Here is a 15,785-nt window from a genome sequence, read left to right as displayed (position 1 = left end):
CGTGAAACCCCATCTCTACTAAAAATACCAAAATTAGCTGGGCATGGTGGTGCATGCCTGTAATCCCAGCTACTCGTGAGGCTGAGGCAGGAGAATTTCTTGAACTGGGGAGGTGGAGGCTATAGCGAGCCAAGATCATGCCACTATACTACAGCCTGGGTTACATAGCAAGACTCCATCTCAAAAAATAAATAAATAAAAATAAATAAATAATAATCTGGGCTGTGTGCAGTGGCTCCCACCAAAATCCCAGCACTTTAGGGGGCTGGGAAAGGAAGATTGCTTGAGCCCAGGAGTTTGAGACCAGCCAGGGCAACATGGCGAGATATAATCTTTACAACAAATTTTTTAAAACATTAGCCAGATATGGCGGCATGCCTTGAAGGCAGGAGGAGTGAGGTTGGCCTAAAGCCCCCTCTCCCTGCAGGAGGAGAAGAACCCCAACACAGAGTTCTACTTGAAGAACCTGGTGCTGACCACGTTGAACCTCTTCTATGCGGGCACCGAGACTGTCAGCACCACCCTGCACTACGGCTTCCTGCTGCTCATGAAGCACCCAGAGGTGGAGGGTAAGGCTGGAGGGGAAGGGAAGTGGAGGGTCCCAGACCCTCAAAACTCCCCTGAGCCTGGTGCAAAGTCCCCACCTGTCCCAGATCCCAGGACCCTGAGACGTGCCTTGCTGTCCAGAGACAGGGCAATATTCAGCTGATAGGCATCAGCTGAGTCTCATTAGCTATTTAAATATTGAAAATATCTGCACTGATTGGTCAGTCACTCCTGTCCCAAGCCCACTGAGTGCCCGCTGCCCGCTCCTCTGGATCATCCCCTGAATTCCTCCCTGTGCCTCCCCTGTGATTCTGGCACGACCTGGTTAACATGATCCTGCGCCAACAATGCTAATTGCTGACATCTGTTATGAATGGTCTACCTCCGTGTCATACACGGAGCCATGTCATCCACCCCGTTTTACCTATTCAGGCTATCATCCCTGCTCTGAGACCCCTAGATACCTAAATGCATTCCCCTTCCTCCCCCAGCAAAGGTCCATGAGATTGACAGAGTGATCGGCAAGAACCAGCAGCCCAAGTTTGAGGACCGGGCCAAGACGCTCTACACAGAGGCAGTGATCCATGAGATCCAAAGATGTGGAGACTTGCTCCCCATGGGTGTGTCCCGCAGGGTCAAGAAGGACACCAAGTTTCGGGATTTCTTCCTCTCCAAGGTGCTGCATGCCCCCCCACCAGCCTAGGACTTCCAACACACTCTCTGTGACCTCAGCACCCCATCTCCATGAGAAGCTTTCTAGCCCCTGTCCCACTCTCTCAATGAAAGCTTTTTTGAACCACCACATCCCTTCTATCTTCCCTCTCAGAGACTCCTGAATCCTGTATCTCCCCCAGAATTTTTGCCACATGGAGAGGAATGAACTCCATGTCCACAAACTCCCTGTCCCAAGGGACATGAGTCTCCTTTTCCTTTCCCCTTGCCCTTTTGCTTTAAGGACATAAATTTCATGTTCCCTGAACACCCCGCCTAAGAGGACATGAACCCCATGTCTCCCAAACTTCCTGTCTCAGAGACGTGAAACTTCTATCCCCCAAGGCTCCTCCCTCAGAGGTCCCCAATTCCCATGCCTGCCACTTCCCCTCACCTGGGGCACCCTAGTTCCCCCTCCAGCCCCTGTGTACTCTCAACAATCCCCCAACCCGCCTCATCACATACAACTTCCTCCTCCCTCCCAGGGCATAGAAGTGTTCCCTATGCTGGGCTCCGTGCTGAGAGACACCAGGTTCTTCTCCATCCCCTGGGACTTCAATCCCCAGCACTTCCTGGGTGAGAAGGGGCAGTTTAAGAAGCGTGATGCTTTTGTGCCCTTCTCCATCAGTAAGAGACCACTGTTTGCTGCCAGGCTACTACTCACACCAGCAGGGGCCTCCCTTACCCAGCTCCCCTCTCTGCCGTGTAGCCTAGTATTTCCCCAGCTTGGAAGTTCCTGTTAGAATCTACCGTTGAGCCACCAGCTGATACTCCCTTAACTACCAAGCACCCAGTACCTGTGCCCAGGCAAAAGGAAAGGAAAGGAAACATCATACCCCTTTCAGAGGCGGGGAAAACCAAAGCCCAGAGAGAATCAGCGATTTATTTCTCTAGGGTCACACAGCAGATTCTTCAGATCCCTAAAAAGGAGATGACAGCACAGCAGTCATATTTGCGAGTGTTATCTGGGGGAAGGGGCATCTAAACCTCCCATTGTGACACGTGGCATCGATCACCCCATCTTTTGTACATCTTTTGTACATCTTTTGTACACTCAAGGAAACTGAGGCTCAGGGAGGATCAGAGCCTCCTCTGAAAGTCTCTCAGGCCATAATATTCCACCCCTCCTCCCTGGGAGAGCCGCAGCTGGAGGTCTGTAGTGGGGCGAGGCTGCACTGAGAGTGGGCTTCACCTCCACCCCTCCCGCCTCTCCTCCTCAGGAAGGCGGAACTGTTTCAGAGAAGGCCTGGCCAGAATGGAGCTCTTTCTCTACCTCACCACCATCATGCAGAACTTCCGCTTCAAATCGCGGCAGTCGCCTAAGGACACTGTTGTGTCCCCCAAACACGTGGGCTTTGTCACAATCCCACGAAACTACACCAAGTGCTACTTGCCTTGCTGAGGGAGGGCTGTGCTGGTGCAGGCGTGGTGGGCGGGATCAGAGGAAGGGCGGGGCCAGGAGCGGGCCTGCGGGAGGGGCGGGGCTAAGAATGAGGGCAGGACAGGGGGAAAGGAAGGGGCGAGGTGGTTAGGGGGAAGAGAAGGGGCTCAGTTCACCTTGACGATGTCCTTCAGAGCTGGGATGAGAGGAAGGGAAACCTTAAACTATGCTACAAAGAGTAGTAATAATAGCATCTCTTATTTCTTGAACAAGTACCTCCGTGTCAGCTCTGTTCAAAAACCGTTGCATGCTCACCTCACTTAATGCCCACAAACCTCTGCAAAGGGGAACAGCATTCATGCCCATTTTACACATGACAAAGCTGAGGCTCAGAAAGTTGTCTGTATCTGAGGTGTCACAGAATATAAGTGCCCAGCAAATCTTTGAACACAACCCTCTGGGCAGATTCTTAAAAAGCACCCCTTCCTCAAGTCAAACAGCTTAGTATAGCATCACACAGCCTGAACAGCCCTGTCCTGGGGTTTTCTCCAGAGACCTGGCCGGCGGTTGTCCTGGCTTCACTGCACACTTGCCCACTCTCACCTACTCAAGCACACTTTGTGCACCAGGGTGTAGCCTGCACCCCCTAACAGGTAAGGCCACTGTCGTCCATTGAGAGTCCGTTCAGGGACACAATGAGACCGCTTAATGAAGAAATTGACAGAGAGAAACATTCTGAGAGAATGCTGGGAGAACTCTGGATCAGGACATACCATATGCATGTGTGTGATCATGTACAGTTGTGCATGTGAGCATATGACTGCATACTCTCCCCATGTATGCATGAAAAACATTCCACTATGGGTTTCTGAAGGTTGGGTTCTCTTGATGGATCTAGGGTCTGTTGTAAGACCCAGCTAAGAGTTTCACAATTACCTGCCCTCTCTCAAATAAGTTAGTGTGTGTCCCCCTTAGAAGCTCCCTTACAGCTTTCACGAAAATTAACTCCAAGTTTATTGTAGACCTAAATAAAAAATGAGTATAAAACTTCTAGAAGATAACATAGGAGAAAATCTAGATGACCTTGTGTTTGCTGGTGACTTCTTAGACACAACACCAAAAGCACAATCCATGAAAGAAACAATTGATTAATTCTACATCATTAAAATTAAAAATTGCTCTGCAAAAGAATTGTCAAGAGAACGACAATACAAGCTACAGATGGAGAGAACATATTTACAGGGCACATACCTGATAAAGGACTTACATTCAAAATACACAAAGAACTGTTAAAACTCAACAATAGAAAGCAAACAACCCAATGAAAAGTGGGCAAAAGATCTGAACAGACACCTCACCAAAGAAAATATACACATAGCAAATAAGCATACGGAAAGATGCTCCACATCATATGTCACTAAAAATTTCAAATTAAAACAATAATGATATACCACTACCCACCTATTAGAATGGCTACAATCCAAAACTGATCACCAAATGCTGGCAAGGAGGTGGTCCAACAGGAACTGTCATTCATTGATGGTGAGAATGCAAAATGGCACAGCTAATTTGGAAGATAGATTTGCAGTTTCTTGCAAAGTTAAACAGATTCTTACCATGTGATACAGCCATCAGGCTCTTTGGTATTAACCCAAATGAGCTTTATATCCACACACAAAACTTATATCCACACAAAATCTTACACAGAAATGTTTACAGCAGCTTTATTCATAATTGCAAGACTTGGAAGCAACCAAGATGTCCTTTAACAGGTGAATGAGGAAACAAACTGTGGTACATCCATACAATATTATTTAGCAATAAAAAGAAATGAGCTATCAATCTATGAAAAGACTGGGAGGAACCTTAAATGTATATGGCTCAGTAAAAGAAGCCAGCCTGAAAAGGCTTCATACTGTGTGATTCCAACTATATAATATTCTGGAAAAAGTGAGACTGTGAAGACAGTACAAAGATCAGTAGTTGCCAGGAGTTTAGGGAGGAGGGATGAATAAGTGGAGAATATGGGATTCTTTCTTTCTTTCTTTTTTTTTTTTTTTGAGACGGAGTCTCGCTCTGTCATCCAGGCTGGAGTGCAGTTGCAGATCTCGGCTCACTGCAAGCTCCGCCTTGCCTCCCATTCTCTCCTGCCTCAGCCTCCTGAGTAGCTGGGTCTACAGGCGCCCACCACCATGCCTGGCTAATTTTTTGTATTTTTAGTAGAGACGGGGTTTCACTGTGTTAGCCAGGATGGTCTTGATCTCCTGACCTTGTGATCCGCCCCCCTCAGCCTCCCAAAGTGCTGGGATTACAGGTGTGAGCTGCTGTGCCCAGCCCATTTCTGTTGTTTTTTTAAGCCACTCAGTTTGTGGTACTTTGTTATATGTACCTAGGTTCCTAGGCAGCCCTAGGAAGCTAATAAATCCATCCCTGGATAAACTGATAAATAAAAGGTGATATATCCATACAATGCAATTTCGTTCAGCCACAAAGAGGAATGAAGCAGAACTTCATGCTACAACTAGCATGAACCTTTAAAAAAGTATTAGTGAAAGAACGCAGTCAGAAAAGACCACATAATATATGACTCAATTTATACGCAAGTCAGGAATAGAGAATCTAGGCCAGGCATGGTGGCTCATGCCTGTAATCCCAGCAGTTTGGGAGGCCAAGGCCGGATGATCATTTGAGGTCAGGAGTTCAAAACCAGCCTGGCCAACATGGTGAAACCCCATCTTTACTAAAAATACAAAAAGTAGCCTGGCATCGTGGTGGGCACCTGTAATCCAAGCTACTCAGGAAGCTGAGGCAGGAGAATCTCTTGAACCTGGGAGGCAGAGGTTGCAGTGAGCAGAGATTGCGCCATTGCACTCCAGCCAGGGCAACAGAGCGAGGCTCCATCTCAAAAAAAAAAAAAAAAAGTGAATCTACAAAGAAAAGTAGATTCGTGGTTACTCAGGGCGGGGAATTGAGTGTGGGGGGGAAAGGGGTAAGACCTAGAAGGTATGAGGTTTCTTTTAGAGGTGATGAAAATGTTCTAAAATTGACCATGGTGATGGTTGCAGTATTGATTAATACACCCAAACCCATTTAATTGTACACTTTATGATCTGTAAGTTATATCAATAAAGGCTTTTTTAAAAAGAAAAGAAACAAATATAAAGAAAAAAGCTCACAGTAAAGAAAATGTCCTCTCTGACTTGTAGGTCTTGATTAGTTCTAGGAAGAAAATTGATTCACCTAGTTTCTGAGAAATGTTTACTCTAATTAAATGAATTACTTCCAGGGGATAGCAGGAGTACCGATTCCCTCTAACCTGCCTCATACTTCCTGGTGTTACCTAATCCACCTGGGCTTCCTCCATCACAGTCCTCCACATTCTACTCTGTGCTTCCTTCATCAGAGCTATGCTGGGCTATGCTGGGCTGTCACTTTGAGAGATGGAGCACTCTTCCCTGCTGGGCTGTGAGCCCTATGTGGTGAGTCACTGAGCTTTTCCTGGTCAACATTATGTCATTAGGTCCTTCCGTGGGCCCCTTGGAAGGACCCGATGTGTGTTGAATAACTACAATGTCTTATATTCTCAGAATTTCTAGGAACTTTTTTTTTTTAACGGAATCTCACTCTGTCGCCAGGCTGGAATGCAGTGGTTTGATCTCAGCTCACTGCCACCTCCACCTCCCGAGTTCAAGCAACTCTCCTGCCTCAGCCTCACGAGTAGCTGGGACTACAGGCACGTGCCACCACACCCAGCTAATTTTAGTATTTTTAGTGGAGACGGGCTTTCACCATGTTGGCCAGATTGGTCTCAATCTCTTGACCTCGTGATCCGCCCACCTCGGCCTCCCAGAGTGCTGGGAATACAGGCGTGAGCCACCGCGCCGGCCTCTAGGAACTTTCTAATAGGCTCGCATCATAGATAGAAATGAAGGCTATTTTGAGGACCTATAGCTCTTCTGTGCTTTACCTAAAGAGAGATCAACAATTCTCTCTCCTGCTTATTCTTTTTTTTTTTTCCTTAAGACACAGTCTTGCTCTATCACCAGACTGGAGTGCAGTGGCGTGATCTCAGCTCACTGCAACCTCTGCCTCACAGGTTCAAGCAATTCTGCTGCCTCAGCCTCCCTAGTAGCTGGGACTACAGGCACGTGCCACCATGCCCGGCTAATTTTTGTATTTTCTTGGTAGAGACAGGGTTTCATCATGTTAGCCAGGCTGGTCACGGACTCCTGACCTCAGGTGATCCACCCGCCTCAGCCTCCCAAAGCACTGGGATTACAGGCGTGAGCCACCACGCCCGGCCTGCTTTATGTATTCTATTTGCAAGTAAGATCATTTTAAAAAACGTTTCACAGCTAAAAATGTTTGATGCCCATTGTACTGTGTACTTGCGAGGTGTGTTTGTAGCTCTGAGATGCTGCATTTATAGAAGGGGTGCCAAGGCTTTAATGATGTGGGTTTGTATGTTGGTGTCTGTGGTGGGCATAGGAATGTGCTGCTTGAATCTTCATTCATGGAGAACTTTCCAATCAGCTTCAATAAGGGCAGTAAGCTGAGAGTCTCCAGTTGCAGCACCATTAGGACCCACCTCAGCATGGAGCAGAACCCATGCTTTTCCAAGGAAGCCCCAGATAGTAATTAAGGACTCTTGGATCCAGGGCATGACCCTATCTGCCCAACATAAGCCATCCCCAACAGCATTTTTCTGTGGATTATGGGTCTGTTATCTCTGCCTGGTGGTCTTGGCCTGTCCCTGTCCAATCCTCCTTCCTTCCTTCTTTTCTTTCACAAGTGTTGGATTTGCACCCTGTTCTGAAGACTTTTTCTGCTACCAGTGTCATCTGCTTCCTTCCTTTTTGGTCTTTCACATGCATTACCCTCCTCCCTCCAATAAAATGATGGACCCCTAACTCCGTCTAAGTCTCAGCTTCCCGGAGGATCTAATTCCCATAATGTATATAATGGCATTTATTGTCTGTTTGTTTGTTTTGAGACAGTCTCACTCTGTTGCCCAGGCTGGAGTGCAGTGACACTATCACTGCAACTTCCACCTCCCAAGTTCAAGTGATTCTCATGCCTTAGCCTCCCGAGTAGCTGGGATTACAGGGATGCACCACCATGCCTGGCTAATTTTTTTTCTATTTTTAGTAGAGATGGGGTTTCACTGTGTTGGCCAGGCTGGTCTCGAACTCCTGGCCTCAAGTGATCTGCCCACCTTGGCCTCCCAAAGTCCTAGGATTACAGGCGTGAGCCACCATGCCTGGCCGCATTTATTGTTTATTATACACACAGTCTCAAAACTCTTTTCTGATTTTCTGAGTACCTCCTATTGTGTGGCTCTTGATCAGGGACAAGGCTTTGCCTCCCACTACAACAGCTGAAGGAGGTATTCATTCTTCCTCACCTCACCTTGAACCCTAAGGTTTTAACATGTGGCTAGATATCTGGAACTCTTAATCATGAGGATGTGAGACAAAAACACAGACACAATCAGGAAATCATCTATAGTGGCATCAGTGGGTCTAGAGTCCCATGGCAGTACCCAGGGGGTGGGTCAGGTGTTCAGTACCCAGGAGATGGGTGGTGTGGCAGCAGGTCCTACCAGATAGCTTTGAACATTACCTTGGCTGTTGGTCCCCTACCACAGCCTCTTTTTCCTACTCATATTCTTACCCTATTTTTCCAGAATTGCTGTTAATTTTGTAAGCTAAACAATCACCTTCCAGCAGCTAACAGCCTTTCTATTTAAAATAACCAAAGTCACTTTATATTGCTTAAAAATAGGAACCCTGGCCAGGAGCAGTGGCTCAAGCCTGTAATCCCAGCACTTTGGGAGTCTGAGATGAGTGGATCACCTGAGGTCAGGAGATAAAGACCAGCCTGGCCAACATGGTGAAATCCAGTTTCTACTAAAAATACAAAAATTAGCCAGGCGTGGTTGTGCGTGCCTGTAATCCCAGCTACTTCAGGGAGCTGAGGCAGGAAAATCACTTGAACCTAGGAGGCAGAGGTTGCAGTGAGCTGAGATCATGCCACTACACTCCGGCCTGGGTGAGAGAGTGAGACTCTGTCTAAAAAAAAAAAAAAAAAAAAAGGAACCCTGACTGTTATGGGTCCCAAGATCCCCTGGAGGTGACAGGTTGAAGAAGAGGTGATCAAAGATGAGGTCCTATCCTTGGACTCCTGCCTGAACTCCCTCTTTCTCTCACACCCTATATACAATACCGTAGCAAACCCCACCATCTCAGAGAGTGAAACAGATTTCAAATCTACCATATTCTGCCCAGCTTCACTGCTGCTGCTGGGTCTGAGTCAACATTACCAGTTGCAGTAGCCTGCTAATAGCTCTTGGCTTTTGTATCCATCATATGATAGCTAGTGTGAGCCCTGTAAAATATGTCTGTACATGTCATCCTCTGCTCACCATCCCTCCAAATACCTCAATCACTCTCAGGGTAAAAGCCAAGACCTCACCTTGGCCCACAAGACCCCACACAGTCTGGTCCCCATCGCCTCCCTGGCCTCGTTTCCTTCACTCCTACTCTGTCTTCCTCCTCCATGCGAGCTACACCTGCTCCCTGTGGATTCCTGGATGCACACAGCCTCCTGCCTTAGGACTCTGCTGGTTTGTTTGTTGCTTTGTTTTTTGAGACAGAGTCTCACACTGTCACCTGGGCTGGAGTGTAATGACACAATCTCAGCTCACTGCAACCTCTGCTTCCCGGGTTCAAGCAATTCTCTGTCTCAGCCTCCCAAGTAGCTGGGATTCAGGCACCTGCCACCACGCCCAGCTAATTTTTGTATTTTTAGTAGAGACATACGTTTCACCATATTGGCCAGGCTGGTCTCAAACACTTGACCTCAGGTGATCCGACCACCTCGGCCTCCCAAAGTGCTGGGATTACAGGCATGAGCCACCACGCCCGGCCACTGCTGTTGGTTAATCTTTCTGCCAGGAACACTCCCTTCCCAGATATCTTCATAGCTTGTTGCCCCATCACCTTGTGAAACCACCCCTAACCATCCATTTGCAATTCCAATCACAGAATGCATATCCCACTTACCAGCCTTGCTTTTCTAATGCAGTATGTCATTTGCATATTTGTTTCATGTATGCTTTATTGTCCACCTTCCTTACTAGAATGTTAGCTCCCTGAAGGCAGCAGTTTTTGTCTGTTTTGCTTACTGATGGATCCCAAGTCCCTGAAGACTACGCTGGCACTTGTTGGGTATTCAGTAAATATTGCCTGAATAAATGAAAAAGAGGGAACGTTTTTGTCAGTTAATGGAGTTTGGAAAGGGAATGATAGAAGCTGGGGATAACTGAGCTATCCTCAAAAATGGAGTGGGGAGGCCGAGCACGTTGGCTCACGCCTGTAATCCCAGCACTTTGGGAGGCCAAGGTGGGTAGATCGCTTGAGGTCAGGATTTCGAGACCAGCCTGGGCAACATGGCGAAAACCCATCTCTACTAAAATTACAAAAATTAGCCAGGTGCAGTGGCATGTGCCTGTAATCTCAGCTACTCGGGAGGCCGAGGCACAAAAATCACTTGAACCCAGGAGGCAGAGGTTGCAGTGAGCCTAGATGGTGCCACTGCACTCCAGCCTGGGCCACAGAGTGAGACTCCATCTCCAAACAAACAAACAGACTGGGGAGTATTTGGAATTGGGAGTTGTGCTGACAGTAACCGGAAAGGAAGATTAGAAGAAGAGATGATGGCGGAGAAAGGTAATGAGTCAGCAAGATGGGTGAGGATGGGGCATTTTACCCAGGGGAAGTCACTGGAGAGCAGCTGGCAGAAACTATAACTCATAACAAGTCAAGAAAGACATTTCAAGCTGTTGGCTGTGCCCTACATCGCTGTCACACACCATACTCAATAAACTTGCTACGCTCAACAGACTTGAGGTCTTTGTTCACTTTTCGGGGGCTGGTGGGTAAAGATGAGAACCAAGGAGAAAGGATTTTAGACTACATTTTGGTCAAAATCAGAGCACACACAAAAAGGGACAACATGAAGACACAGGGACTACAGTAAGAATCTGATGCAGCCAGAAACCTAAGCAACAGTGCCCATGTGACCATGAAACCTGCAGGCAGAGGTGCAAATCTTGCAAAGGGCATTGCTCTTCTATGGGAGGGGAAGACACGCAGCTGTACATTCTCAGGTGACCCTGGCTGACTCTGTAATCATAGTGCCTCCTCTTAGGGATGCTTGAGGATTAGTAAGATGAGGAAGAGGGGGTGCTCCTGAACACGAGAGGAGAGCTGCGTTCTTCACCGCTTCCTCCTTGCCCCGCAGGAGGTGTAGCTCAGCGGGCCACAAGACAGAGCTCATAGGTCGGGGGGATGTTGCCAAAGCCTGAGAGCTTGGGGGTGATATCAATGTCCACAAGTGGCACCAGCGAGCGTAGAGAGAAGTTCTGAAGGGTGGAGGTGAAGTAGAGAAAGAGTTCCATGCGGGCCATGGCCTTGCCCAAGCAGATGCGCTTTCCTGCAGGCACAGGGGAGGGCAGAAGGAAGGGTTGCACCTGCACAGGTCATGGGGGTGCCAGGGGTGTCTGGACTGACCACCCCACTGGGCCTCAGCTGCCTCATCGGCACCTCAGGGCTCATGACTGTGACTGCTTTATAAAGGGGTGTTACACAGGCTTAGTGGGTACCTATAGTTAGTGCTCAGCTAGGACCTGCTACTTCTCTGATGGCTAGGATTCCATCCCGTTCCAAGACGGAATGGTTCTATAGGATTCATGAGTTTCAAGGTTGTGTTCATTTCAGTTCCTCAAGGGTTTGTCAAATGCCTATTAGGTGCCAGACACTGGTGAGGAAAAAAAGTGAAAACTCACCCTTAATAACACTTACTGTTTGTAAGCCACTCTTCCAATTGTTTGGAGGGATTAATCCCTGTTTCACAGATGGGGGCTGAAGTGACTCACCCAAGACCCCACCATTTCTAAATGATGGAGTGGAGTCCAGATTCCCAACCACTGTCCTGACTCCAGGTTCCAAATGACATACACTTTTTGTTGTTGTTTTTTGTTTGTTTGAGACAGGGTCGTACTCTGTCACCCAGGCTGGAGTGCAGTGGCATGATCTCGGCTCACTGCAACCTACACCTCCCGGGTTCAAGTGATTTTTGTGCCTCAGCCTCCTGGGTAGCTGAGATTACAGGCGCCCGTCACCACGCCTGGCTAATTTTTGTATTTTTAGTAGAGACAGGGTTTCACCATGTTGGCCAGGCTGGTCTCGAACACCTGGCCTCAAGTGATCCGCCTGCCTCGGCCTCCCAAAGTGCTGGGATTACAGGCATGAGCCACTGTGCCCCACCAACATACACTTAAAATGTTGCTGCTTAAAGATTTTATGACATGAGTAGGCAAATGAGTGTCTGTTGGGCAAATTTGCCCTGCTGCTTGTGTTCATACAGCCTGCAAACTAGGATGCTTTTGGCATTTTAAAATGGTTGGGGAAAAAAGACTCTTTTGTGATATATGAAGATAAAACAAAATTCAAATTTCAGTGTCCGTAAACAGTTTTTCAGGCTCACACACATGCTCATTCATTTACATATTGTCTATGGCTGCTTTCATTGATCAATGGCAAAGGTTCAGAGACTATCTGGCTGGAAAAATAGAAAATATGTCTTATTTTGTTCTTAACAGCCAGCCAGTTGGTTTATGCCCTGTTTAGTGCTATTACCATCCCAACTTTTTTTTTCTAATTATCAGAGTCAAACGTCCTAATATTTACTAATTCTGGGATTCTAAAACTTTATGGTTCTATGATATAACCTTCAAATTCACACTGTGACTTGAACTTCAAATACAGACCAGTGGCTGGGGGGTGGATTTAGCACATGCCTGGAGGAAGTCAGACCAGAGAAACCTACCAGAGGAAAAAGGCACAAAGGCTTCATTCTTCTTGAAGCGGCCCTGCTCATCCAGAAAGTGCTGGGGGTAGAAGGTATCTGGGTAGCGGAAGTATTTGGGGTCTTTGAGGACAGAGCCAAGCAGGGGAAATACGTCTGTGCCCTGGGGTGAAAATGAGGGCAGTTAGGAGAAATCAGTGTTGGGCTACAGAGGTAGGGAACCAGGGAGAGAGAGGAGTGCAGTGGAAGGGAGGCAATGAGGGTGCAACCCCACCTTGGGCAGAAGGTAACCTCGAAACTGAGTGTCCCGGATGATGTTGTGGGGGACACCCATGGGCACGATGTCTACCAGTCTCTGTATTTCATGGATAATGACATCTGTGTAGGGCATCTTGACCCGGTCATCCACCCTTGGGAGCCGGTGTGGTCCAATCACCTGGTTAATCTCTTCGTGAATCTTAGCTGGAAGGGGCCAGAAAATATAGCGGACAAGGGCACAAAACAAAACAAAACAAAACAAAAACAGGTGTTTTTGTTAGGGAATCCAGGGCAAATCATGCATTCCAAGCTCCAGCAGAAAGAGATCTCAGATGCAAGCCATGCATGTTTGCTCCCTTCTTTCTTTTTTTTTTTTTTTTTTTTGACAGCCTGTCACCCAGGCTGGAGTGCAATGGCACAATCTCGGCTGACTGCAACCTCCGCCTCCTGGGTTCAAGTGATTCTCTTTCCTCAGCCTCCAGAGTAACTGGGATTACAGGCACCTGCCACCAGCCCAGTTAATTTTTGTATTTTTAATAGAGACAGGGTTTCACCATGTTGGTCAAGCTGGTCTCAAACTCCTGACCTCGTGATCCACCCACCTCAACCTCCCAAAGTGCTGGGATTATAGGCATGAGCCACCACACCAGGCCTGTTTGGTCGCTTCTTTAACTTAACAACTGACACACTGGTGATGCTCAATTACTCATCAAACATCGGGAGACAGGCAGCTTGGAGTCTTGAACGCTGCCAGGACATTTGGTCTTTACTTAAAAGAACCAAAAAGCCACGGTCCCAGCTTGGCTCTCATACATGGGTTTTTTACAGAATGGGAAAGAGGCATGCTGGGTGACTAAGACAGGATTGACACAAATGACAAGCGGTTATGTGACTGATTAAGATCACCACTGATGGAGTTACTCCTCTGCGCTTTAGGGATGAGTGACTTCACCTTCTGAACTTGTTTCATCATCTTCAAAATGAGTGTGCTGTTTGGACAAGGTCATAGAGTTGTAAACATTACATAAAGTCTGGTATGCAAGGCAAGGAACTAGGACAGTGCTTGGCACATAGAATCATCCAATAAATATTTGATTTTCTTTTCTTTTCTTTTTTTTTTTTTTTGAGACGGAGTCTTTCTCTGTACCCCAGGCTGGAGTGCAGTGGTGCAATCTTGGCTCACTGCAACCTCTGCCTCCTGGGATCAAATGATTCTCATGCCTCAGTCCCCCAAGTAGCTGGGATTACAGGTGTGCGCTATCATACCTGGCTAATTTTTGCATTTTTAGTAGAGAAAGGGTTTCACCATATTGGCCAGGCTGGTCTCAAAGTCCTGGCCTCAAGCGATTTGCCCATCTCTGCCTCCCAAAGTGTTGGGATTACAGGCGTGAGCCACTGCACCCAGCCTGATTATTTAGACCAGTGAAAGACAACTCAGACAATGGAGGTGACACTAGAAACATTTGAGTGGAAGTGTGTTAGTGTCTCTCATCTGCACCAGGAGAAATCCTTTGGCTTGTTTTGAATTGCATTATTAAGGAGAGGGGCCAAAACTGGGAATTTTCCTTAAGCAAGTAGTGAGTTCCTCATTACTAAAGTTACCCAAATGGACCAGATCAGAAGTGATTGGAGACGGATTCTATTTAACTTTGGCAGGGCGGTTGGCTCAATAATGGCCATCAAAGATAACCACCTCCAAGTCTCTAAAACCTAATGCCTGGAAGGCTATGTATACAAGGGTAACAAAAACACAAGAGAGACTTTGAAAATGCCAGTAAATTAAGAATCTTGAGATGAAGAGATTAGCCTGGGTGGTCAAGATTGGCCTTCAATATAATATTGTGTGTCTGTATAAAAGAGAGGCGGGAGAATCGGAGTTAGAAAAAAAAGATGTGAGGCTAGGCGCAGTGGCTCATACCTGTAATTCCAGCATTTTGGGAGGCCAAGGCGGGTGGATTACCTGAGGTCAGGAGTTTGAGACCAGCCTGGCCAACATGGTGAAACCCTGTCTCTACTAAAAATACAAAATCAGCTGGGTGTGGTGGCACATGCCTGTAATCCCAGCTACTCAGGAGGCTGAGGCAGGAGAATCGCTTGAACCCAGAAGGCAGAGGTTGCATGAGCTGAGATCACGCCACTGCACCACAGCGTGGGCAAGAGAGGAAGACTCTCCAAAATAATGAAAAAGAATAAAAGATGTGATGCCAGAAGCAAACAGAGGCTTGAAGAAGCTACGCTGCTGGCTTTGAAGATGGAGGACAGAGTCGTGAACCCAGGATTACAAGGAGTACAGCTTTAACACCCGGAAAAGGCAGAGAATCAGATGGTCCGTTGGTGTCAGCTAGTGAAAGCCTATTTGAACTTCTGAAATTCAGAACAGAAGGATAATACATTTGTGTTGTTTTAGACGACTAAGTTCCTGGTAATTTGTTACAGCAGCCACAGGCCGCAGACACCAAGTAAAAGATTAAGTTAAATGACCTTCCAAAGTCGGGGATTTTGTGTTTCCACGTCCTGAAGTTCTAAAGGGTGAAGAGTCACGAGGATTCAGTATCATTATCCATATAAAATAATTAGCACAATGCCTGGCATACAGTAAGCACTCAAGAAAAGCTAGTTGAGCTTAATCATTATTTTTTATTATTATTACTTAAATGTGTTGATGTTAGAGACTCACATATTTGGAGAAAAGTGGGATAAGGGACACATTATAAAAGTTCCTGAATTCTGTCTAGCTCTACCGATAATTCCATTTAGGCAATTTAAAAAATCCTTCCGGGCTGGGCGCGGTGGCTCACGCCTGTAATCCCAGCACTTTGGGAGGCTGAGGCAGGCAGATCATGAGGTCAGGAGTTGGAGACCAGCCTGGCCAACATGGCGAAACCCCGTCTCTACTAAAAATACAACAATTAGCCGGGCGTGGTGGCAGGTGCCTGTAATACCAGCTACTCAGGAGGCTGAGGCAGGAGAATCGCTTGAAACTGGGAGGTGGAGGTTGTAGTGAGCTGAGATCATGCCA

General features: G+C 47.1%; 2 pseudogenes across 1 annotated transcript in view; one reads left to right on the top strand and one right to left on the bottom strand.

Annotated features, from left to right (window-relative positions):
- LOC100974853 (cytochrome P450 2A13-like) overlaps positions 1 to 4,116 on the top strand; it is a 122,884-nt pseudogene extending 118,768 nt beyond the window's left edge.
- The window catches only part of LOC100984524 (cytochrome P450 2B6-like), a 109,923-nt pseudogene that overhangs the window by 42,071 nt on the left and 52,067 nt on the right, over positions 1 to 15,785 (bottom strand). The gene's annotated exons all lie outside the window — the stretch shown is intronic.

The sequence above is a fragment of the Pan paniscus genome, chromosome 20, assembly GCF_029289425.2.
Source record: "Pan paniscus chromosome 20, NHGRI_mPanPan1-v2.0_pri, whole genome shotgun sequence".
NCBI lineage: Eukaryota > Metazoa > Chordata > Mammalia > Primates > Hominidae > Pan > Pan paniscus.
The sequence above is the reverse complement of the archived record's forward strand: the minus strand, read 5'-3'. Positions and strand labels throughout refer to the sequence as shown.